The sequence below is a fragment of the Amia ocellicauda genome, chromosome 2, assembly GCF_036373705.1.
Source record: "Amia ocellicauda isolate fAmiCal2 chromosome 2, fAmiCal2.hap1, whole genome shotgun sequence".
In the NCBI taxonomy this organism is placed as follows: Eukaryota; Metazoa; Chordata; class Actinopteri; order Amiiformes; family Amiidae; genus Amia; species Amia ocellicauda.
The window spans coordinates 60,061,516-60,087,136 of record NC_089851.1 but is presented as its reverse complement, the minus strand read 5'-3'; the positions used below and the strand labels follow the sequence as shown (position 1 = coordinate 60,087,136).

General features: G+C 45.3%; 4 non-coding genes across 4 annotated transcripts; all 4 read left to right on the top strand.

Moving 5' to 3' along the window:
* The first annotated feature begins 12,184 nt into the window (after window positions 1-12,184).
* On the top strand, window positions 12,185-12,256 carry trnap-ugg (transfer RNA proline (anticodon UGG)). The gene has a single exon. It is a non-coding gene; the product is annotated as a tRNA-Pro (tRNA).
* Window positions 12,257-14,425: 2,169 nt separating this feature from the next.
* On the top strand, window positions 14,426-14,498 carry trnap-ugg (transfer RNA proline (anticodon UGG)). The gene has a single exon. It is a non-coding gene; the product is annotated as a tRNA-Pro (tRNA).
* A 7,122-nt stretch (window positions 14,499-21,620) lies between these two features.
* On the top strand, window positions 21,621-21,692 carry trnap-cgg (transfer RNA proline (anticodon CGG)). The gene has a single exon. It is a non-coding gene; the product is annotated as a tRNA-Pro (tRNA).
* A 2,623-nt stretch (window positions 21,693-24,315) lies between these two features.
* On the top strand, window positions 24,316-24,389 carry trnat-ugu (transfer RNA threonine (anticodon UGU)). Its single transcript has one exon. It is a non-coding gene; the product is annotated as a tRNA-Thr (tRNA).
* Window positions 24,390-25,621: the final 1,232 nt, after the last annotated feature.

Below are 25,621 nucleotides of genomic sequence, written 5' to 3'. Positions count from 1 at the left end.
GTTTGCTTATTATAATGATTTGGTGTTTTTTAAATATATATTCCTATATATATATATATATATATATATATATATTTTACCATTCATGTTACAGCGTTGTTTTTATTTTAATAAGTGCCCGATTAATCAGCAATTGCCCATTGATTAACCGATCAAATATTTGAATGGACTGACAGCCTTAATATATATGTGTGTGTGTTATTGTAATGAAATGTATGGTTTGTATTATTATTAGCAACTGTACGCTATCCAAAACAGAGGTATGGAATATTTTGCTTTTGACAGCTTAAAAAGAAAAATATGTGAACAAAGACCAATCAAGGCTAACTTACCAGTATACAAAATAACATTTATAAATATAAATGTAAAACTTTTTGAAGAGCCGGTATTAATGTTTTGTATAAACTGTATAATGTTTTATATTAATGATTGAAAAACATGTCAACAGAGCCAATTGTATTAATTGTCAAGCAAGCAAATTTTAGCAAGGCTGTTCTGACACTCCCAGCATCTCCTTCAAGATTTCTGTGGCTAATCTGTGGCTGGAGAGGTCACCTCATCATTATTGATCAACAGTTGCTTTGAGAACTATGAGACCAGACCTCTGCCAGTAGATCAAAGGAAGCCATCTGGTTTCCACATTCCTACACCTCCCCCCAGGAAGACAACCACAAACATTCAGAAACCTGACCTCAAGATAACACTTCGGGAAACCTGTGACTGTCCCTGCCCACAAACCCACATGTCATGTAATGTATAAAAAGCTGTTAACTTCTGCTGTTCAGAGAAAGAGACTCTTCTGAGGTGGAGAGCTTCCATGTCAGGCCCTTCCAGGTCTGGCATGTTAAATAAATACATTTATCCTCTGTGCATCAAGACTGGGTTCTTCACTGCTGTTCAAGGTTCCCAGTGATGTCGTAATAGGACTTTGCTCCATTGCTTGAAATCGCATGAAATCGGAGTTCATGGAAATTTCATAGTGTTTCATCGTGGCCTTTAGTATAACAGTCGCTATATAAATACATTTTAGCAGGGCAGCATCAGTAATAGTATGAAAAAGTAACCAGCTTAGTAACTGGAGTAGAATCATAGGCAGAGTTTATTATTATCCACAATAAACTTGATATGTTTATTCATTTATTTACAGTAGTTTACAATTAAGATTAAACATAAATTAGTACATTTTGTGCACCCCCAATTCCTAATATGAGGGGCAAAACTAACGAACTGAGCTTCCGTCCCTCAGTCCCAACAGCTTTCATATGATATTATTTTAATATAGTGATACAACATTTTGTGACATTCCTGTTTTGGATGCCCTATTTTTCAAGTTTGATTGTAATACATGAGTGTTATTAAAGTTTTAACTTAGAGTTACAGACTACATTTGCTGGGCACATCTAAAGACTATCAAAAATTTATATTTGGATTTCATTTTGTGAACATTACTTCACGCTGGGGAATGATTTATTGCAGGATTTACATATGGTAAGAACAGTATAATTATTAATACTATGTATGTGTAACAACGGAGATAAAGTGCTCAGTTTAATTTATTTAAAAATGTGTTATGCTAATTTAGGTAAGGTAGCTGGGGTTTATTAGGGTGTGTGCAGGGGTTTTAGAGTTGGTGACCACGTGTGCGGAGCAACACCTGGAACTGTGTGAACTTCTTCTGGGCAAGAGGCGCGTAGTTTTTTTCTTCAATAAATCTAGCAGCAAGTAAGCAAGCGATTTGTGGGCTACTTGTTTTCCCCCGCTGAAAATACTACATTGGCATCAGAAATGAGGATGGACACTTACGGCTCCTGGCCAGCAGACAGGGGAGGAGGGGGCGCAGGCCAGAGACTCCAGCTATTCAGGCAGTGCCTCGCAGCCAAGCGTGAGCGGCAGATAAACCGGCAGTGTGTACAGTGTCGGTCTGCTGTGTATCGCTGTTTCAATAATTAAATTATTATTATTATATATCTCTTAGCAGACACCCTTATCCTTACAAAACAAAATAATAAATAATAATTCATAATAACCAATAAAATGCCCCCCCCAATGTTACAGTATGTAAGTTACTATAAGTACATGTAAGTTATTGTTAACAGTAGTAAGCTACTAGTAGTAGTTTTTGAAAATAATCGAAACGTTAAACGATTTGAAAAAGGTGTTTAAGGAAAATAAGCTAAGGCTATTAGATAAGGATAATATAGGGAATTAATTGGCTGGTATGTATACTATGTTTCTACCAAAGTTGTAACAGGAGTTGGAATTTTGGGGGTAGAAGAAAAGCTGTAAAAATCCTCAGATTAAACTTAATGGATAATTATTTACTGAATATTGGCATATATCATTTGTTTGTACATTTTCTTATCTTGAAAATTATCAAAAAGAAATACAACAAACATTAGAATTAGAGTTACCCTGTGTTAGACTTGTGTCCTTAATTAGAGATAATTAGAGTTGCCTTGTGATAGACTGGTGTTGCTGCAGGGTTGGGCTTCGGAACACTTTAATTTTGTTAAAAAGTAAACAAAATTGGAAACATATATATACACACACATTTAATTGCATGTAATTAACTTAATTAAAAAAAAGTAAATTAAAAACTAAAACAGTAAAATATGTGTATACAAAAAAACAAATCAGTCTGTTACTATTTTTATATTATGCATACTTATTTAAAATAACACATCATCCAATAGGCTTCTGGTTTGGAGCCAAACAATAGCACTAAATGCTACTCCTCATTGCTAATTGCAATAGATTGATTGCATTTTTTTTTTACTTTGGATAGTTATGTCTGCTACTACAGGGAGAAGCTGTTCGATCTCCTCCACAGTCTTCAATCCCATCTGCCGTAGAAGGTCCTCCACTGGGGCAAGCAATTGCTCCCCTTTCTCTGTGAACAGTAGGAAACCTTCTTCGGTGTCACAGAACCTCAGGATGGTTTTCTGTTTCTTTTCTGTTTTTTATGTTGACTCCTGAATGAGAATTAATTAGATGCTTTTCTGGTTTTACCCAATTTATCCTGATTTCTAAAGGAATTAACGAAATGTAAAAAAGATTTGGAGAGGTTGAGCTTGAGGTGGTGTGAGTGCATCCAGGCAGAGATAGCAGACAAGCAGGAAGAGATGCAAGAGGGGATGAGAATGTCAGAGGAGGGAAAAGACAGGAAGATCTGGGCATCATCTGTGTAAAAATGGTAAGAGAAACCATGGGATGCAATGAGGGGGCCCAGGGAGTGAGTGTAGAGAGAGGACAAGAGGGGACCCAGAATAGAGCCTTGGGTTACACCTGTGAGGAGAGGTTGGGGCGTGGATGAGGAACCTCGCCATGTCACTTGGTAGGTCCTGTCGCTGAGGTAGGAGTAGAACCAGGTGAGAGCAGTTCAGAGATTCCAAGGTCAGCGAGGCAGGAGAGGAGGATGGAGTGATCGACATTGTCAAATTCTGCAGAGAGATTGAGGAGGATGAGAAGAAGGCCACCCAAGCACAGCTGAGGGAGTCAGTGACTGTAATTACATAAAATCCATTACCAGTAAAAACATGGAATATGCATACCTTACAAAGGTTACAGATTGTTTTTATCATTCTTGCCTCACAGAATTACAGACCAGTTGCAGCAGTGAAGTTGAAACTCAAGAATCTTCTTGTTTAGATTTGCATTCTTCTCACAGAACTGGTAACTGAAGTGCCCATAGGAAACCCACACAGACAGAGGTAGATCATGTGAACTCCACACAGACAAGCCCCCAAGCCAGGACTCAAACCCCAGACCCCTGTACCAGTGAGGCAGCAGTGCTAACCACCATGCCACCATGCTGCCCTACTAGGTCCACATTATTTTATACAGCTCTGGAAAGAATTAAGAGACCACTGCACATTTTTCTTAAATCAGCATCTCGACATGTATGGCAGTCATTCCATGCCAGTGTCTGTTGAATTCCAACACAGACACACCTCATTCTACTCAATGAGGTACTAATTAGGTGATAACCTGAACCAAATCATATTTAAGGAAGAAAAGTATATCACTATCCTCTTGCATTAGGACCAGCTGGATGGCAAAAACAGTGCTAGTAGAACCTCAAAAGTAATTGGAATCAGAAAATAACTATTGACCATGCCAAAAGAGTTGAAAAGGAAAGTTTTGAGAAAATTAGGTTTCAATTCTGGCTTTACTGGCAGAGGGATACAGTGAGCATTGCTTCCATTCTTAAAATGTCAAAGATGGCGGTTCATAAGAACAAGGTCAAGCAGCAGACATTGGGGACAACAAAGCTACAAAGCTACCAGCAGAAGACAAAAACGACTCTCCACTGACCGGGATGACCGCCAACTCATTGGAATGTCACTCAACAACCGTAGGATGACATCAAGTGACCTACAAAAAGAATGGCAAACGACAGCTGGGGTGAAGTGCACTGCGAGGATGGTTCGAAACAGGCTCCTAGGGGCAGGGCTGAAGTCTTGCAAAGCTAGAAAAAAGCGAGAAGCAAGGAAGAGCCAGGCTGAGGTTTGCAAAAGACCATAAGGTTTGGACCGTAGAGGACTGGAGTAAGTTCATCTTCTCTGATGAGTCAAATTTTCATCTTTGCCCAACACCTGGTCATCTAATGGTTAGACGGAGACCTGGAGAGGCCTACAAGCCACAGTGTCTCGCACCCACTGTGGAATTTGGTGAAGGATCAGTGATAATCTGGGGGTGCTTCAGCAAGGCTGGAATCGGGCAGATTTGTCTTTGTGAAGGACGCATCAATCAAAGCCGAGTTGCTTGAATTTGTGCGCCAGGAGTGGCATAAAGTCACCCAACAGCGATGTGAAAGACTGGTGGAGAGCATGCCAAGACGCATGAATGCTGTGATTGAAAATCACCAAATATTAATTTCTGAACTCTTTGTAAGTTAAAACATTAGTATTATGTTGTTTAAAAATTAATATGAACTTATTTTCTTTGCATTATTTGAGGTCTGACAACACTGCATCTTTTTTGTAATTTTGTCCAGTTGTAAATTTCTGCAAATAAATGCTCTAAATGACAATATTTTTATTTGGAATTTGGGAAAAATGTTTTCAGCAGTTTATAGAATAAAACAAAAATGTTCATTTTACCAAAACATATACCTATAAATAGTAAAACCAGAGAAACTGATAATTGTGCACTGGTCTCTTAATTTTTTCCAGAGCTGTATACACCTTTATATGCGCTGCCATATCAAACATTTAACACTAAAGCATGTTGTGAATAAATGTTATGCTTTGGAATTTTAATATTGACATGAATAGACAATCCATGCAAGTAAACTCAAACACACAATAACAAGTGGTATTGTCACTGTTGTATCCCACACATCCCGCAATTCACGAGCTCCCCTGCAGAGGTCAGCATCACCGGAATTCTAAACCCTCACATTCCCCAGCAATCAGCCACTTAACATTCCTCGGCACCATGTGCACTTGTTCTATCATCCTCGAACTCCCATTGTACCAGCACTCTCCTTCACCGTCCTCTGCTCCTCTCTGCTACACATATAAACCCCTCTGTGACTTTAATTCACTGCTAAGTCTTGTATCCTTTTGTTATTGATTGTTTACAACCTCCACGTGTTCCTCCACCAATTCCCGTATTCTCCCTACCAGCCTGTTTGCCTGATCATTGACCCCCTGCTTGTCTTATCGACCAGGACTTGTGGATTTCCCTGGACATTACGGTTTGCCGGCATTGACCACAGCCTGTTTCTGACCACCTCTCACTCCGCACCTGGGTTCCCCGCCATGGCAGTCCTTCTTTACAGGTATACAGTCCGGTCCATAAATATTTGGACAGACCCAATTGTCAATTTGGCTCTGTACACCATCACAATGGATTGGAAAGGAAACAATCAAGATGTGCTTTAAGTGTAGACTTTCATCTTTAATTGGAGGGTAGTTACATCCAAATCGGGTGAATGGTGTAGGAATTAAACCAATTTTTATGTGGTCCCCCCAATTTTAGGGGCTCAAAAGTATTTGGACAAACTAACATAATCATTAATTAAATTGTGAGTTTCAATACTTGGTTGTGATGCGGGACAGTGGCCTGTCCGAATGCCAAATATATTTGCACCATTGTTGCAGTAAGATTGTGTAACCCATGTATGAATTTAAGCTTTGTGTATTGCTCCGCAGAGGACAGGTGCAGTAGTTCTGTGTAGCTGATTTTTAGAAAAACATTTTCATCCAAGGCTATAGAGAAAACAGAAGACAAAGGAGAAGTCTGTGATCAAGTTTGGGGTACATCATTGACGTCATCCAGTTGCCCAGCAACCAAAGGGAGTCATCTTGTATATGATAGCATGTTCTTTAGAAAAACCTTAGATGTGTCTTGCTGACTGACCATCTCCAGAGCACTTAGTTGTAGCTGAATAAACTATTTTGGTATTATTTCAGTTAAATCGGGTCCTGAGTATTCCTTGTCCGCCTGTTTATTGAGGGAGTAAAATTTCTCCCTATCAGTTGCAAATCCTTTGCAGTCAATGACTGCCTGAAGTCTGGAACCCATAGACATCACCAGATGCTGGGTTTCTTCCCTGGTGATGCTATGCCAGGCCTGCACTACAGCTGTCTTTAGATCCTGCTTGTTCTTGGGGTGTTTTGCCTTAGATATCAAAACAAACCAATCAGAGAGCAAAAACATTAGGTGGGGCCAAATCCACTAATAAGAACATACTGGTGAGCGCAGGAACACCAAAAGGCCAGGAACACCACGGAAAACAACTGTGGTGGATGACAGAATTTTTTCCCTGGTGAGGAAAACCCCTTCACAACAGTTGGCCAGATCAAGAATACCCTCCAGGAGGTAGGCGTATCTGTGTCAATGTCAACAATCAAGAGAACACTTCACCAGAGTACATCTTGTGGTAAACCCTCTGTATTTAAACAGGAAATGGGAAGACCATATTAGAGTTTGGCAAAAAACATCTAAAGAACCCTGTACAGTTCTGGAACAACATCTTATGTACAGATGAGACAAAGATCAACTTGTACCAGAATGATGGGAAGAGAAGAGTATGGAGAAAGGAAGGAACTGCTCATGATCTGAAGCATACCACCTCATCTGTGAAACATGGTGAAGGTAGTGTTATGGTAAGGGCATGTATGGCTGTCAAGAGAACTGGTTGACTTTTGACAAAAGCAGCAGGATGAATTCTGAAATGTTTAGGGCTATGTTATCTGCTCCGATTCAGCCAAATGATTCAAAACTCATTTAACAGCACTTCACAGTGCAGATGAACAATAATGCGAAAGCAGGTAGAGGAAAGCAACCCCAAGAAGACTACCTTCACCAGCAACGAAACCAGACAGCTTCATGCCCTAGGGCTCGTTCAGGAGTTGAACACAGGACCTCTCGCACACTAAGTGAGAATCATACTCCTAGACCAACGGGCCAACTGAACAAGTGGCTTCACAAAGTTCTCCTCCTCAACAACACACTACATGTCTTCCTCCTCCTCCTCCTCCTCAACAACCACAACAAACTTGCATAATACACATTTGTTTTATAGAAAAACACACAGATGACAGTCTGATTTCCCTTCAGCTGCACAGGCAACAGCATCTGAGGTCAAAAGCCCTCTTGTGCAGAGGAGCCCAAAAGCTGGCTTTTGACAGAAAGCACACTGTTCAGTGACCACTTAATAAGTAGGCCTAATCATTTCTTATTTTTTACAGAATAGGACACAGAAATAACTTATGATTACTTATTTGTTATCTACATTTTACTTTTCATAGTATTTCCAAACGTTTTTTATCGATGTATGAACAAACACAACCATTGAGACACACACTATTAGAGATTTTTCGTTTTATTTTCTTTATGAATGTAATGCAAAACAATATAGAGTAACAGTGACAAAAAGTGCCAGGGGTTTATGACAATACAGAAAGCACATTATAGAAAAGACCTGAAAAACACACAAGCACTACATCAGAGATACCACGCATTAAGTCCCTTCCCTGCGCTGTAGGCTCCATAGCGCTGCATCACTGCTGCCTCTCGCTAATCTCAAGATGGAGCTGGGGGTAGGTGTTCCATGGCCAGGCTGTCGTTCCCTCTGCCAAGTGTGTACAGGCCAAGATACCTCCATTACTTCAATCACTACATCTTCCGCTGACTTCTATAGGGGGCTGCGTGAACTACTGAAGTAATGCTGTAGAGATAAGTGTCCTTAAACTGGGAAATGGAAATAAAGATTAAGTAAGCATCACTCATTGAAGAAATGCATCACAGTGTCTCTGTCAGCCTGTACAGCAGCGTATGTTTGCCGTAGCCAACATTTATTCAGTGCCAAATTTCCTTGCACAAAGCCATAGCAGATTCTCAAGCCCTCCCATGTTGTTGATTATCTTGTATCCATGTATTAAGAATAATGGTAATGCTTTATTTTAAGTGTCCATTATAAACAATCTATTAACATGTTATGTTATTATTATATGATTAATTTTACAAATTATAAATATATTAGACATTTTTAAACTTTTTTGCTATAATATGTTTTAAGGTATTTAATAACATATTCAATAAAGGGTATAATAACATGACATTTGCACACCGATATCAATCTATTATCATTAACTGCCATGCCAGTTAATTGCTGCTATTATCCATCCATTTTTGAAACCAGTTATCCTGGCGAAGATCGCCGAGCACTGATCCCGGCAGGCAAAGGGCACAAGGCAGGAATACACCCAGGACGGGACCCCAGTCCATCGCTGGGCAACACACACACACACACACACACACACACACACGCAGACACACCCACATACAGGGCAATTTAGAGAAGCCAATTAACCTAACCCACATGTCTTTGGACGGTGGGAGGAAACCCACGTGGACACGGGGAGAACATGCAAACTACATAGTATAGCAAAAATGTTTAAATAAAAATGTCTAATATATGTATAATTTGTAATAATCATATAACAATAACATAATCAATAATTTGTTAATAGATTGTTTATAATGGACACTTGTTAGCATAATAACTAATGTATGTTATCTATCTGTATGTAATGCTGTTGTCCTATAAGTCCTTACATTTGTAAACAGGGATTTTTGAAATAACCATTACTTATTTTGTGAAAAAACAGGGAAACAGAAATAAGGAATGAGTAACTATTACTTATTTCTCCAGAAATAAATAAGTAAACTTTACTTATTTTGCAGAAAAAAATAAAACAGTTTATTATTAATATATTGAGGAAACAGTGAAAAAAATAACCATTACTTATTTTTTGAAAAATAAGGAATCTACTTCATAGAGGTTCTGAAATCAGCATACTTCTCATGGCAGGAAAGGAAACTGGAAGCCTTTTGACACATTTCTTGACTTTGATTGAAGATTTTCCAGTATTTTAATCAGACCTCCTGCCAGAATATATTCTGCAGTGGGTTTCAGAATGGGCTGCCAAAACTGCGTAATCTCCTCCACCAACCTTTCCTGGTTTTCCTTTGTTTGGTAAAACTGCATTTATGGAAGATACCCTTACAAAAATAAAATATTTAAAAATATATATTATTCTGAAATATGAAATGTATTTTAATGTATTAATATGTTTTATAAATGTGCATACCATTTTATAATATATGGTGAAAATATTCTTTTAAATATCAATTGCACTGTCACTTGATACAGAAATATGGTCAAATACACTATATTATACAATACAAATATTGCTTAATATAACTTAAGTATATTCAGAATTATATGTAAACTTGTTTTTAATATATCTATAATTATATGCAAATATACTGTAACATCTACACATGTATTTTATACTAAAAATATAAAAATGCATACATATATGTCCCCTTATAATATACATTTAGTATACTGCTAAATACACAACAATCTCATATTGCATGTATTGTATACTGTGAATATATTAGACTGCAAAAATGTTGCATTATAAATATACTGGTAGAATATATTTGGATAAACTTCCAAACACATGTATACATGAAGTGTAACTTAAAACATTGGGATACTTCAATACTTTAATAGATTTCACTTTGTACTCACTTGGTGTTTGACCCCCTTTTGCCTTCAGAACTGCCTTAATTCTACGTGGCATTGATTCAACAAGGTGCTGAAAGCATTCTTTAGAAATGTTGGCCCATATTGATAGGATAGCATCTTGCAATTGATGGAGATTTGTGGGATGCACATCCAGGGCACGAAGCTCCCGTTCCACCACATCCCAAAGATGCTCTATTGGGCTGAGATCTGGTAACTGTGGGGGCCAGTTTAGTACAGTGAACTCATTGTCATGTTCAAGAAACCAATTTGAAATGATTCGACCTTTGTGACATGGTGCATTATCCTGCTGGAAGTAGCCATCAGAGGATGGGTACATGGTGGTCATAAAGGGATGGACATGGTCAGAAACAATGCTCAGGTAGGCCGTGGCATTTAAACGATGCCCAATTGGCACTAAGGGGCATAAAGTGTGCCAAGAAAACATCCCCCACACCATTACACCACCACCACCAGCCTGCACAGTGGTAACAAGGCATGATGGATCCATGTTCTCATTCTGTTTAGGGCATGTATTACAGATTCATTCAAAAAGGTCTCACTTTAGATTTGAGGAAACACTATTTACTTGTATCAGCGGTCATTCATTTGTCATTAATAGTTCTTCCAATTTCCGACCTTTTAGTTCCAGAGACCAATGTTTTGGTACCAGCTAAAAAAAAACAAAAACAAATGTACATTAATTGGACAAATATGAAATATATAGTTACATGTAAAATATGGCCCAATATACAACGCTACAATTATTACAATTTACTTGCACTGTAATTACACGGTAACAAGAGTGAATTGACCAAGTAGTTTGTGTATAGTTAATTCAATTATTAAATACTAGTATGGATGATGTATGATTACAGAACGAGCTTACATACACTAAACAAGTAGTATGGCTTATTTACATGTAGTGTGTGTTTTTAACTTTACATATTCATGTAAAATGCTGCCAACCTTTGTGATGTTACCGATGACCTTAAACTCACCCCTTCTTAAAGTGTAACCACATGTGGTGATCAGGTGAGGGTCTGCCTCAAGCAGTTACGTGCTTGCCCAGGAGAACATGCAATATTGCCTATTAGCTTGGCTCGTTGCGTTTGTTTGTTCTCTCTCGATGGTTGGCTTCTGGGCTCCTCTGCACAAGGGAGGGCTATCGACCTCAGATACTGTTGCCTGTATAGCTGATGGGAAATCAGACTGTCATCTGTGTGTTTTGTTTTCTTTAAAGAAAATGTGTATTTTACAAGTTCGTTGTTGTTGTTGAGGAGGAGGAGGACATGTAGTGTGTTGCTGAGGAGGAGGAGGACGAAATGTGGTTTGCCGGCTTGTTATGGAGACCTTTGCTGAACGTGTACTCCTGAGCTGCACCAAAGGAGAGGCATTCTTTTCAGTTGTTTGCGGGCCTGCTGAACCATGCTCTCAGTGCTGTCTCACTGGGGATGGCGTTACCGTTCTGGAAAGACACGTCAGCGCTACAATCCATGCTATCAGTCAGTGAGCATAGGTCTCCCGGTCTGCCCCAAGCAGTTACGCGCTTGCCCAGCAGAAACTGTGACACTGTCTGTTAACTTGGCTCGTTGGTCTAGGGGTATGATTCTTGCTGAGGGTGTGAGAGGCCCTGGGTTCAACTCCAGGACGAGCCCACTTGGCCCCACTTTGCAGTCACCGAAGTGTTCGTTCGTTTGCTCTTGAAGGCTGGCTTCTGGGCTCCTCTGCACAAGGGAGGTCTTTAGACCTCAGATACTGTTGGCTGTGTAGGTGATGGGAAATCAGACTGTCATCTGTGTGTTTTGTTTTCTTTAAACAAAATGTGTATTTTACAAGTTCGTTGTTGTTGTTGAGGAGGAGGAGGAGCACGAAATGTGGTTTGCCGGCTTGTTATGGAGACCTTTGCTGAACGTGTACTCCTGAGCTGCACCAAAGGAGAGGCATTCTATTCAGTTGTTTGCGGGCCTGCTAAACCATGCTCTCAGTGCTGTCTCACTGGGGATACGGTTACCGTTCTGGAAAGACATTTCAGCGCTACAGTCCATGCTATCAGTCAGTGAGCGTAGGTCTCCCGGTCTGTCCCAAGCAGTTACGTGCTTGCCCAGCAGAAACTGCGACAACGTCAGTTAACTTGGCTCGTTGGTCTAGGGGTATGATTCTTGCTTTGGGTGCGAGAGGTCCCGGGTTCAACTCCTGGACGAGCCCGCTTGGCCCCGCTTGGCCCCGCTTCGCAGTCACTGAAGCGTTCGTTCGTTTTCTCTTGATGGTTGGCTTCTGGGCTCCTCTGCACAAGGGAGGTCTTTCAACCTCAGATACTGTTGGCTGTGTAGGTGATGGGAAATCAGACTGTCATCTGTGTGTTTTGTTTTCTTTAAAGAAAATGTGTATTTTACAAGTTCGTTGTTGTTGTTGAGGAGGAGGAGGAGCACGAAATGTGGTTTGCCGGCTTGTTATGGAGACCTTTGTTGAACGTGTACACCTGAGCTGCACCAAAGGAGAGGCATTCTTTTCAGTTGTTTGCGGGCCTGCTGAACCATGCTCTCAGTGCTGTCTCACTGGGGATGGCGTTACCGTTCTGGAAAGACACGTCAGCGCTACAGTCCATTCTATCAGTCAGTGAGCGTAGGTCTCCCGGTCTGCCCCAAGCAGTTACGAGCTTGCCCAGCAGAAACTGTGACACTGTCTGTTAACTTGGCTCGTTGGTCTATGGCTATGATTCTTGCTGAGGGTGTGAGAGGCCCTGGGTTCAACTCCTGGACAAGCCCACTTGGCCCTGCTTTGCAGTCACTGAAGCGTTCGTTCGTTCTCTCTTGATGGTTGGCTTCTGGGCTCCTCTGCACAAGGGACGTCTTTCGACCTCAGATACTGTTGGCTGTGTAGGTGATGGGAAATCAGACTGTCATCTGTTTGTTTTGTTTTCTTTAAAGAAAATGTGTATTTTACAAGTTCGTTGTTGTTGTTGAGGAGGAGGAGGAGCACGAAATGTGGTTTGCCGGCTTGTTATGGAGACCTTTGTTGAACGTGTACTCCTGACCTGCACCAAAGGAGAGGCATTCTTTTCAGTTGTTTGCGGGCCTGCTGAACCATGCTCTCAGTGCTGTCTCACTGGGGATGGCGTTACCGTTCTGGAAAGACTCGTCAGCGCTACAGTCCATGCTATCAGTCAGTGAGCGTAGGTCTCCCGGTCTGCCCCAAAGCAGTTACGCGCTTGCCCAGCAGAAACTGCGACACCCTCCGTTAACTTGGCTCGTTGGTCTAGGGGAATGATTCTTGCTGAGGGTGTGAGAGGCCCTGGGTTCAACTCCAGGACGAGCCCACTTGGCCCCACTTTGCAGTCACCGAAGTGTTCGTTCGTTTGCTCTTGAAGGATGGCTTCTGGGCTCCTCTGCACAAGGGAGGTCTTTAGACCTCAGATACTGTTGGCTGTGTAGGTGATGGGAAATCAGACTGTCATCTGTATGTTTTGTTTTCTTTAAACAAAATGTGTATTTTACAAGTTCGTTGTTGTTGTTGAGGAGGAGGAGGAGCACGAAATGTGGTTTGCCGGCTTGTTATGGAGACCTTTGTTGAACCTGTACACCTGAGCTGCACCAAAGGAGAGGCATTCTTTTCAGTTGTTTGCAGGCCTGCTGAACCATGCTCTCAGTGCTGTCTCACTGGGGATACGGTTACCGTTCTGGAAAGACATTTCAGCGCTACAGTCCATGCTATCAGTCAGTGAGCGTAGGTCTCCCGGTCTGTCCCAAGCAGTTACGTGCTTGCCCAGCAGAAACTGCAACAACGTCAGTTAACTTGGCTCGTTGGTCTAGGGGTATGATTCTCGCTTTGGGTGCGAGAGGTCCCGGATTCAACTCCCAGACGAGTCCGCTTGGCCCCGCTTCGCAGTCACTGAACTGTTCGTTTGTTGTCTGTCGATGGTTATCTTCTGCTCTCCTCTGCACAAGAGAGATCTTTCGACTTCAGATACTGTTGGCTGTGTAGTTGATGGGAAATCAGACTGTCATCTGTGTGTTTTGTTTTCTTTAAAGAAAATGTGTATTTTACAAGTTCGTTGTTGTTGTTGTTGAGGAGGAGGAGGACATGTAGTGTGTTGTTGAGAAGGAGGAGGACGAAATGTGGTTTGCCGGCTTGTTATGGAGACCTTTGCTGAACGTGTACTCCTGAGCTGCACCAAAGGAGAGGCATTCTTTTCAGTTGTTTGCGGGCCTGCTGAACCATGTTCTCAGTGCTGTCTCACTGGGGATGGGGTTACCGTTCTGGAAAGACTCGTCAGCGCAACAGTCCATGCTATCAGTCAGTGAGCGTAGGTCTCCCGGTCTGCCCCAAGCAGTTACGCGCTTGCCCAGCAGAAACTGTGACACTGTCCGTAAACTTGGCTCGTTGGTCTAGAGGTATGATACTCGCTTTGGGTTGCGAGAGGTTCTGGGTTCAACTCCCAGACGAGTCCCCTTGGCCTCACTTCGCAGTCACTGAAGCGTTCGTTTGTTCTCTCTCGATGGTTGGCTTCTGCGCTCCTCTGCACAAGGGAGATCTTTCGACCTCAGATACTGTTGGCTGTGTAGCTGATTGGAAATCAGACTGTCATCTGTGTTTTTTGTTTTCTTTAAAGAAAATGTGTATTTTACAAGTTCGTTGTTGTTGTTGAGGAGGAGGAGGAGCAAGAAATGTGGTTTGCCGGCTTGTTATGGAGACCTTTGTTGAACGTGTACACCTGAGCTGCACCAAAGGAGAGGCATTCTTTTCAGTTGTTTGCGGGCCTGCTGAACCATGCTCTCAGTGCTGTCTCACTGGGGATGGCGTTACCGTTCTGGAAAGACACGTCAGCGCTACAATCCATGCTATCAGTCAGTGATCGTAGGTCTCCCGGTCTGCCCCAAGCAGTTACGCGCTTGCCCAGCAGAAACTGTGACACTGTCTGTTAACTTGGCTCGTTGGTCTTGGGGTATGATTCTCACTTCGGGTGCGAGAGGTCCCGGGTTCAACTCCCAGACGAGCCCGCTTGGCCCTGCTTTGCAGTCACTGAATTGTTCATTCGTTCTCTCTCGACGGTTGGCTTCTGGGCTCCTCTGCACCAAGGAGGTCTTTCAACCTCAGATACTGTTGGCTGTGTAGCTGATGGGAAATCAGACTGTCATCTGTGTGTTTTGTTTTCTTTAAAGAAAATGTGTATTTTACAAGTTCGTTGTTGTTGTTGTTGTTGTTGATGAGGAGGAGGACATGTAGTGTGTTGTTGAGGAGGAGGAGGACGAAATGTGGTTTGCCGACTTGTTATGGAGACCTTTGCTGAACGTGTACTCCTGAGCCGCACCAAAGGAGAGGCATTCTTTTCAGTTGTTTGCGGGCCTGCTGAACCACGCTCTCAGTGCTGTCTCACTGGGGATGGGGTTACCGTTCTGGAAAGACTCGTCAGCGCTACAGTCCATGCTATCAGTCAGTGAGCGTAGGTCTCCCGGTCTGCCCCAAGCAGTTACGCGCTTGCCCAGCAGAAACTGCGACACTGTCCGTAAACTTGGCTCGTTGGTCTAGAGGTATGATTCTCGCTTTGGGTTGCGAGAGGTTCCGGGTTCAACTCCCAGACGAGTCCGATTGGCCCCGCTTCGCAGTCACTGAAGCGTTTGTTTGTTCTCTCTCGATGGTTATCTTCTGCTCTCCTCTGCACAAGGGAGATCTTTCAACCTCAGATACTGTTGGCTGTGTAGTTGATGGGAAATCAGACTGTCATCTGTGTGTTTTGTTTTCTTTAAAGAAAATGTGTATTTTACAAGTTCGTTGTTGTTGTTGTTGTTGTTGTTGATGAGGAGGAGGACATGTAGTGTGTTGTTGAGAAGGAGGAGGACGAAATGTGGTTTGCCGGCTTGTTATGGAGACCTTTGCTGAACGTGTACTCCTGAGCTGCACCAAAGGAGAGGCATTCTTTTCAGTTGTTTGCGGGCCTGCTGAACCATGCTCTCAGTGCTGTCTCACTGGGGATGGGGTTACAATTCTGGAAAGACTCGTCAGCGCTACAGTCCATGCTATCAGTCAGTGAGCGTAGGTCTCCCGGTCTGCCCCAAGCAGTTACGCGCTTGCCCAGCAGAAACTGCGTCACTGTCCGTTAACTTGGCTCGTTGGTCTAGAGGTATGATTTTCGCTTTGGGTTGCGAGAGGTTCCGGGTTCAACTCCCAGATGAGTCCGCTTGGCCTCGCTTCGCAGTCACTGAAGCGTTCGTTTGTTCTCTCTCGATGGTTGGCTTCTGCGCTCCTCTGCACAAGAGAGATCTTTCGACCTCAGATACTGTTGGCTGTGTAGGTGATGGGAAATCAGACTGTCATCTGTGTTTTTTGTTTTCTTTAAAGAAAATGTGTATTTTACAAGTTCGTTGTTGTTGTTGAGGAGGAGGAGGAGCACGAAATGTGGTTTGCCGGCTTGTTATGGAGACCTTTGTTGAACGTGTACACCTGAGCTGCACCAAAGGAGAGGCATTCTTTTCAGTTGTTTGCGGGCCTGCTGAACCATGCTCTCAGTGCTGTCTCACTGGGGATGGGGTTACCATTCTGGAAAGACTCGTCAGCGCTACAGTCCATGCTATCAGTCAGTGAGCGTAGGTCTCCCGGTCTGCCCCAAGCAGTTACGCGCTTGCCCAGCAGAAACTGCGTCACTGTCCGTAAACTTGGCTCGTTGGTCTAGAGGTATGATTCTCGCTTTGGGTTGCGAGAGGTTCCGGGTTCAACTCCCAGATGAGTCCGCTTGGCCTCGCTTCGCAGTCACTGAAGCGTTCGTTTGTTCTCTCTCGATGGTTGGCTTCTGCGCTCCTCTGCACAAGGGAGATCTTTCGACCTCAGATACTGTTGGCAGTGTAGGTGATGGGAAATCAGACTATCATCTGTGTTTTTTGTTTTCTTTAAAGAAAATGTGTATTTTACAAGTTCGATGTTGTTGTTGAGGAGGAGGAGGAGCACGAAATGTGGTTTGCCGGCTTGTTATGGAGACCTTTGTTGAACGTGTACACCTGAGCTGCACCAAAGGAGAGGCATTCTTTTCAGTTGTTTGTGGGCCTGCTGAACCATGCTCTCAGTGCTGTCTCACTGGGGATGGGGTTACCGTTCTGGAAAGACACGTCAGCGCTACAGTCCATTCTATCAGTCAGTGAGCGTAGGTCTCCCGGTCTGCCCCAAGCAGTTACGAGCTTGCCCAGCAGAAACTGTGACACTATCTGTTAACTTGGCTCGTTGGTCTATGGCTATGATTCTTGCTGAGGGTGTGAGAGGCCCTGGGTTCAACTCCTGGACAAGCCCACTTGGCCCTGCTTTGCAGTCACTGAAGCGTTCGTTTGTTCTATCTTGATGGTTGGCTTCTGGGCTCCTCTGCACCAGGGAGGTCTTTCAACCTCAGATACTGTTGGCTGTGTAGGTGATGGGAAATCAGACTGTCATCTGTTTGTTTTGTTTTCTTTAAAGAAAATGTGTATTTTACAAGTTCGTTGTTGTTGTTGTTGTTGTTGATGAGGAGGAGGACATGTAGTGTGTTGTTGAGAAGGAGGAGGACGAAATGTGGTTTGCCGGCTTGTTATGGAGACCTTTGTTGAACGTGTACACCTGAGCTGCACCAAAGGAGAGGCATTCTTTTCAGTTGTTTGCGGGCCTGCTGAACCATGCTCTCAGTGCTGTCTCACTGGGGATGGCGTTACCGTTCTGGAAAGACACGTCAGCGCTACAGTCCATGCTATCAGTCAGTGAGCGTAGGTCTCCCGGTCTGCCCCAAGCAGTTACGCGCTTGCCCAGCAGAAACTGCGACACTGTCCGTAAACTTGGCTCGTTGGTCTAGAGGTATGATTCTCGCTTTGGGTTGCGAGAGGTTCCCGGTTCAACTCCCAGACGAGTCCCCTTGGCCCCACTTCGCAGTCACTGAAGCGTTCGTTTGTTCTCTCTTGATGGTTGGCTTCTGCGCTACTCTGCACAAGGGAGATCTTTCGACCTCAGATACTGTTGGCTGTGTAGCTGATGGGAAATCAGACTGTCATCTGTGTGTTTTGTTTTCTTTAAAGAAAATGTGTATTTTACAAGTTCGTTGTTTGTTGTTGTTGTTGAGGAGGAGGAGGACATGTAGTGTGTTGTTGAGGAGGAGGAGGACGAAATGTGGTTTGCCGACTTGTTATGGAGACCTTTGCTGAACGTGTACTCCTGAGCTGCACCAAAGGAGAGGCATTCTTTTCAGTTGTTTGCGGAAATATTTCGAAAATAAAAACAATTCAATATTTAATACTTATGATTAAAATCATTTAAAATATCAATTCTTAAAATCACTTAAAATTTTTAAAATCTTTGTGATTTTTAACAAAACTAAAACAATTAACTTTAAAATAAACGTGCTCAAATCAACAAAACAAAACGTGATAAAAGCAAAAACTGCACACCAACAAAAGAGTCAAATACATTGAAAATAACTGAAAATGCATTAGACAAAATAAAGAAACAATTAAAAAGGAAAAAATAAAAAACAAACAAAAAAAGTCTAATGCATTTTAAATTAAACCCAAAACGGTCAATGTATTTGACAACAAAATATAACAAAACTATACCAAAAAAGCCCTAAACAATGTGATTTAAAAACAACTAAATCTTTAAAAACAATTAAGATTCGTTTTTTTTTTAAATCTTTTTAAAACAATCATCCGTAAAATCTTTAAAAGATCTTGGACTCGGGCTCCAGCAAGGGGAACTAACCGTCCCCGGAGGTGGGTCCCATCATGGGATCCTGAGCTCCCCCAGATCTTGTATGCGCCAGTTCTTATAGGCTTCCTCCTTGCCCCTCTGATGGACCTCCAGATTGACGTAGTCTTTTACAAACACCATGCCCCTCCGCGCGATGACGATCGGGTCCAGCTCCTGCTTATTGAACAAACAGATGTTCCGTCCCTCCCACAGTGCCTGCTTCACTGCGCAGACGACACGCCACCAGCACCTCAAGGTAGATGAAGAGATTCCCTTGGCTGGACCATACAAGATCTGCTGGGCGGTTGCCCGCGCAGGAACGGCAAACCTGTGGAGGAACGGAGAAAACAGGAGCCAGACCCTGTGGGCGGAGGGGCACTCACTAAAGATATGAGCCTCCGTCTCCTTCCCCAGGCAACCCTTATAGGGGCAGGTGTCATAAGGAGCTATGCCCCTTCTGTGCATGAACACTCGGGTGGGGAGACACCGACTCACAGCCATCCAGGAGACATCTTTCTGCGTGTTCGTGAGGCAAACGTGCGTAGCGTTAGCCCAGATAAACCGGCAGGTTTCGGGAGGGAAATCTTCTATCCGGCTGGTCTCCTGGGTAGATCTCATCTGACTACAGATGGTCTTATAATCCCAGGAGGCCAGCACGACTTTATGGAGGCCTACTTCGAGCGCAAAGGCTCGGAGCGCCCTGTAGAACGGCGGGGGATCCCACGAGTGCGGCCTGGTGTTATCCATGGCGCAGAGGCCGAATGGTCTCAGGCTGCTGGCAAAATAAAAGCGGTTCATGAAACTCACTTTCTTGCCAGCAGCCTGGATGTTCTTGACCACATAGGCCAGCCCCTGCGCCTTTTTCAGCCGCACAACGTCCGGGACCCCCCTGCCTCCATCCAGGGTACCCTTCACCATCTGCACTCTTTTCAGCCTCTCCATTTTGCTCCCCCAGACAAACCGAAATATAATTCGGGTCACTAGTTTTGCGATAACCTTGTCTGGGGGGAAGATCATTCCTACGTAGAGGAGTATCGGGAAGAGGATGGCCTTTACGACCAGCACCTTACCAGCCATCGTCAAGGTCCTTGTGCTCCAGCCGTGGATCTTCCTTTGGACCTTTGCTATGGCCTCCTCCCAGCTCCGGGTGCCCGTGTTGGTCCCGTCGATCGTGATCCCCAGAACCTTGATAAACGGCTTCACAGGGAACACGGTCGGCGGGCCCCGGCCGACAGGCCATGCCCTGGAGAGGTAGACCTCGCTCTTGGCCTTGTTCACAGTGGCCCCCGTCGCCCTGCAGAAGCCGTCCAGCAGTTCCTCGACCCTGGCCACGGACGGAGCGTCCGTGCAGACCACGGCCACGTCGTCCATATAGGCCAGGGCCTTCAGTTGCTCTCCGCCGGAACCCGGGAGATGGAAACCTGTCACCCGGACGTCCCGGCGGATCGCCTGCATGAACGGCTCCAAGCAGAGGACGTACAGCAGGGCCGACAGGGGACAACCCTGCCGGACCCCCGACCTGACCGGAAATGGTTCGGTCAGGTGGCGGTTCACAAGGACCCTGCTGCTTAGGCCGCTGTAAATGATCTTGACCCACTTCCTCAGGCCAAGAGCGAGACCCATCCTCTCCATAACAAGCTGCAGGTATTCGTGGCCCACTCTGTCGAAGGCTTTCTCCTGGTCCAAGCTGATTAGGACCAGGGGAAGCCCTCTCTCGTTCGAGTAGGCCACGACATCCCTGAGCAGCATGGCGTTGTCGGCCGCCGATCTCCCCCGGGCACCACAGACCTGGTCGGGACCCACGACTTGAGGGAGTGGCCGCTGCAGCCGGAGCGTCAGTGCTTTGGCCAGTATCTTGTAGTCGGTGCACAGGAGGCTGACTGGCCGCCAGTTCCTCAGATCTTTCGGGTCTCCCTTCTTGTGAAGAAGGGAGAGGATACTCTTCTTCATCGAAGGGGCCAATCTGCCCTCTCTGTACATCGACCCCAGGACCTGGCCCAGATCTTCCTTAAGCACCTCCCAAAAGATCTTATAGAACTCAGCAGGGATCCCGTCGGGACCCGGTGTCCTTCCAGAGTTAAGACTCTTTATCACCTGGGAGAGTTCAGTGGTGGTGATCTCTGGATCCTCCTCCTCCTCCTCGTCCCCCTCATTGCGGGACTCCAACAGGGACAGAAAGTGATGGATCAGATTTTGATCCACCACCTTCTGGTCGTACAACTCCCTGTAGAAATCCCGCACCACTGTCTCAACAGCCTCTCTGCCCTCCACCTCTTGCCCCGAGGAGTCGATCATGGAGGACATTGCAGGCCGCCTCTCCTTCGTTTTCTTGAAGAAGAAGCGGCTGCATTTCTCATCGTCCTCCATGATGCGGACCCTGGAAAGGACCTTGATCTTTTCTTGCTCCTCCCGATAGAGGGCGGAGAGACTCAGTTTGACCCGGGCCACCTCCTCAGCTAGGTCGAAGCCTCTGAGCTGTAAAAGACTCAGGCGCTGGAGGCGGGCGTTTAGATGGGAATATCTCGCCCGCCTCTCGCGAGCTTTCCGTTTCCCCAGCTGAATGAAGTAGCCCTTGGTTCTTTTCTTCATCATCTCCCACCACTCTATGGGAGAATCAAAAAGGTCCTTCAGGGTCCTCCACTCCTCGAGGCGTCTGCTAAAGGTCTTAATCACACGAGGGTCATCGAGCAGAGAGGTGTTGAGCTTCCAGACCCCAGACCATGCTCTCAGTGCTGTCTCACTGGGGATACGGTTACCGTTCTGGAAAGACACTTCAGCGCTACAGTCCATGCTATCAGTCAGTGAGCGTAGGTCTCCCGGTCTGCCCCAAGCAGTTACGCGCTTGCCCAGCAGAAACTGCGTCACTGTCTGTTAACTTGGCTCGTTGGTCTAGAGGTATGATTCTCGCTTCGGGTGTGAGAGGTCCCGGGTTCAACTCCCGGACGAGCCCGCTTGGCCCCGCTTCGCAGTCACTGAAGTGTTCGTTTTTTTGGCTCACGTGCTGAAAGGACCAGGGAGGGCGCCATCCTTGACCCGTTTCAAACGGGGCAAAAAGGAGCACCCACTGTTGTCAGAAGTGGGATTCGAACCCACGTCTCCAGGGGAGACTGCAACCTGAACGCAGCGCCTTAGACCGCTGAGCCATCATGACTGCCCGGCGGGGCCCTAGCTCAGCGGGTCGCGGTCCAGGACTGCTTTCCGGAGCCTGAGCTGACCGAAGGACACTAACAAGGTGGAATAAAGCAGGCAGGGGAGGCAGCGATGCTGCCCTCGCCTTGCCCTGAGACATTCAGAATCGGAAAGGGGCGAGGCGAAAGATGTGGGGGCGGAGAAGGTGGGAGGCGACAAGCCCGGCTCCTCGTTAGTATAGTGGTGAGTATCCCCGCCGGTGACGCGGGATTGCCTGTCATTGGGGGAGCGATAGTAAGCAAGAGAGTTAGATATCGAGAGTCATAGATAGATAGATAGATAGATGGATGGATGGATGGACGGCAAGGCAAGCATCTGATTGACAGAGGTCCGTGATCTGCTGTTATGCTACTATGCTACTGACCATTGGGGGAGCGATAGCAAGCAAGAGAGTTAGATATCGAGAGGCATAGATAGATAGATAGATAGATGGATGGATGGACGGCAAGGCAAGCATCTGATTGACAGTGGTCCATGATATGCTGTTATGCTACTATGCTACTGACCATTGGGGGAGTGATTGCAAGCAAGAGAGTTAGATATCAAGAGTCATAGATAGATAGATAGATAGATGGATGGATGGACGGCAAGGCAAGCATCTGATTGACAGTGGTCCGTGATCTGCTGTTATGCTACTATGCTACTGACCATTGGGGGAGCAATAGCAAGCAAGAGAGTTAGATATCGAGAGTCATAGCTAGATAGATAGATGGATGGATGGACGGCAAGGCAAGCATCTGATTGACAGTGGTCCGTGATCTGCTGTTATGCTACTATGCTACTGACCATTGGGGGAGCGATAGCAAGCAAGAGAGTTAGATATCGAGAGTCATAGCTAGATAGATAGATAGATGGATGGATGGACGGCAAGGTAAGCATCTGATTGACCGTGGTCCATGATCTGCTGTTATGCTACTATGCTACTGACCATTGGGGGAGCGATAGCAAGCAAGAGAGTTAGATATCGAGAGTCATAGTTAGATAGATAGATGGATGGATGGACGGCAAGGCAAGCATCTGATTGACAGTGGTCCGTGATCTGCTGTTATGCTACTATCGGCAGCAGCAGCTGCAGTCTTGGTGCCGTCAACCTTACGTTTACACCTCTGTGTGCTTCCTTTGTTGCAGCCTGCATCCAGATTTTGTTTTGTTTTGTTTTGTTTTGTTTTGTTTTGTTCCTTACGCCTGAGTGTAGAGTCATAGCTAGCTAACTAGCAAGCGAGAGTTAGATATCGAGAGTCATAGATAGATAGATAGATAGATAGATAGATAGATAGATAGATGGATGGATGGATGGATGGATGGATGGATGGCAAGGCAAGCATCTGATTGACAGTGGTCCGTGATCTGCTGTTCTGCTACTATTGGCAGCATCTTGGCTTAGTTGGTTAAAGTGCCTGTTTAGCAAACAGGAGATCCTGGGTTTGAGTCCCAGCAGTGCCTTAGGTGGGCTTTATGTGCACCTTGTGAAGCTTGTGCTTTCTATTTGTTGTGTTATGAGTGTGTATTGTGGTGACCACTATCCCCTGCTGGTGCTGTTGTGCATACATGGTTCCGGGTGAGGATGTGGTGGACTACAGATGACCTAATTTATGGAACGGATATAAAAGGAGAAAGGGAAGAGGAACAGGAGAAATGAGACGGCATGGTGGGGGAATACTTCAACCGTGGATTCATTGCACAAAAGACTGTTAAATTAATCTTTCGCCCACTTTGGAAGTGTTGACCATAATGGAGATGTTATAATCAACACTTCCATGATTTCCACGGCACCTCAGCGTCGGGTGTGATATGAACTGGTAAAGGACTGGGGGAACTTCATTGTGGACTTTGTATCGCCACCATTTGTAATAGTGTCTGATTTGTTATGACTTTTGTTGTCCTTCCTTTTTCATGATCTTTTTGCTTATCTTAAATGTGCTGTAATTTATTCCAAATACATTTCATTGTGCTAGGATACACACATTTGTATCAGTTGTTTGAGTTGTTTGCTGTCACATTATTCGTTGTGTGCAGGTTGGGAGGGGCTGTTAAATATCCCACCCAAACTGTTACATCAACCCTTAGTTTTAGCAAGATAGGCTAATAGTAAAGCCATTGGAGGACGTTATGAAGCTGAAAGCCAACAGGACAGATGACAGTTTTTAAAGAAGAACCAAAACCCAAAGGACATCCCTGCGTGGACTACTCGCACCTAACGGCCGATGTCGAATTCCCATTGCCACCCGCGGGACAAACTCACCAGGAAGCTTGTTGCTCCCATCAACCTTACGTGTACACCTCTGTGTGCTTCCTTTGTTGCAGCCTGGATCCACACTTTGTTTTGTTTTGTTTTGTTTTGCTCCTTACCCCTGAGTGTAGGCACTGGGGAACAGGGGAGTACTGGCGCTGTGGCTTAGTTGGTCAAAGCACCTATCTTGTAAACAGGAAACTCTGGGTTTGAATCCCAGCAGTGCCTTGGTTTATGTTGATCTAGGCAATGTAAAGGAAGCTTCTAAAACCTCCTTAGACTTTAGCAAGATGGTCGTCCGCAGCAAGCAGCATAAGGTTACTGTGGCTGAAGGAAAGCCGCAGTCTGGCAAGCTGACCGCCCGAAGTAGAAATAATAACAGGGGGTGGGGGGAAAAGGGGGCCCTCCCTGGGTGGATTCTAAAGGTCAACAGCTAATCGATTACACCACAGAGACAGACAAAGGTGTTCCTGCTGACACGTTTGAAGAAGGGCAAAAGGAACACTGGATATGTCAGAAGTGGGACTTGAACTCCAGAGGAGACTGCAACATGAACGCAGCCTCTTAGACTGCTCGGACATCCTGACCACTCGGCAGGGTACTAGGAATGCGAGTAGTGGTCCAGGATTGCCTTCCGCAGCCTGAGCGAAGGACACTCACAAGGTGGAATAAAGTAGGCAGGTGAGGCAGGGATGCTGCCCTCACCTTGCTCTGACGAATTTAGAACCGTAAAAGGACGTGGCGGAAGATGTGGGGGCAGCAGGGGCACCAGGGGCAGCTCCTCATTAGTATAGTGGTGAGTATGTCTACCTGTCTTGCGGGAGACCGGGGATTGATTCCGGGGAGTGGTGGGGGAAGCCTACACAAAGGACTTGAGAACAAGAAAGAGAAAGGTGTGCAAACTGATGTCACACTGTGCAGCGTTAATTAGCAACAGGAAGTACTTGATGGCAATGATAACGTGGAGCACTCTCCACTGCAGATCCCAAGCTCTCTTTTCAGCAGTGGCTGATACACACTGTGCCATACTGGCTCCCCCTTCCCCTCCTCCCCCCCAGCCTGTCCCTCCAGGGCATGTCAGTTAGCAGCAAGAGCTGCGTTTGGTGCCGGGCCTTCACACAGGCCCCATCCAGGGACAACTCCTGCGGACCCCTCCTCAACAGGGTCCCTGAGAGGCCTCCATCATACCTCAGGGAAGGGGGAAACCAGCAAATTGGGGAACTTGAACAGGGGCTCTGGGGTCTGGAGCTGGAGGAAACACTCCCTCAGCAGCAGTTTCCCTTCAGAAGGCAGGGTGGCACCGGCCTCGGCCGAGCAGAATACCTGTCCAGCGCAGGGAGCGCACACCCATTTTCCCTTCCAGGCTGTCCACAATCCTCCAGCCAGCAGATCATGCAGCTGGAACACCCCGGTCCAGATGATGGGCATCTGGAGCAGCCAGTGCAGGATGAGGGAGCTGT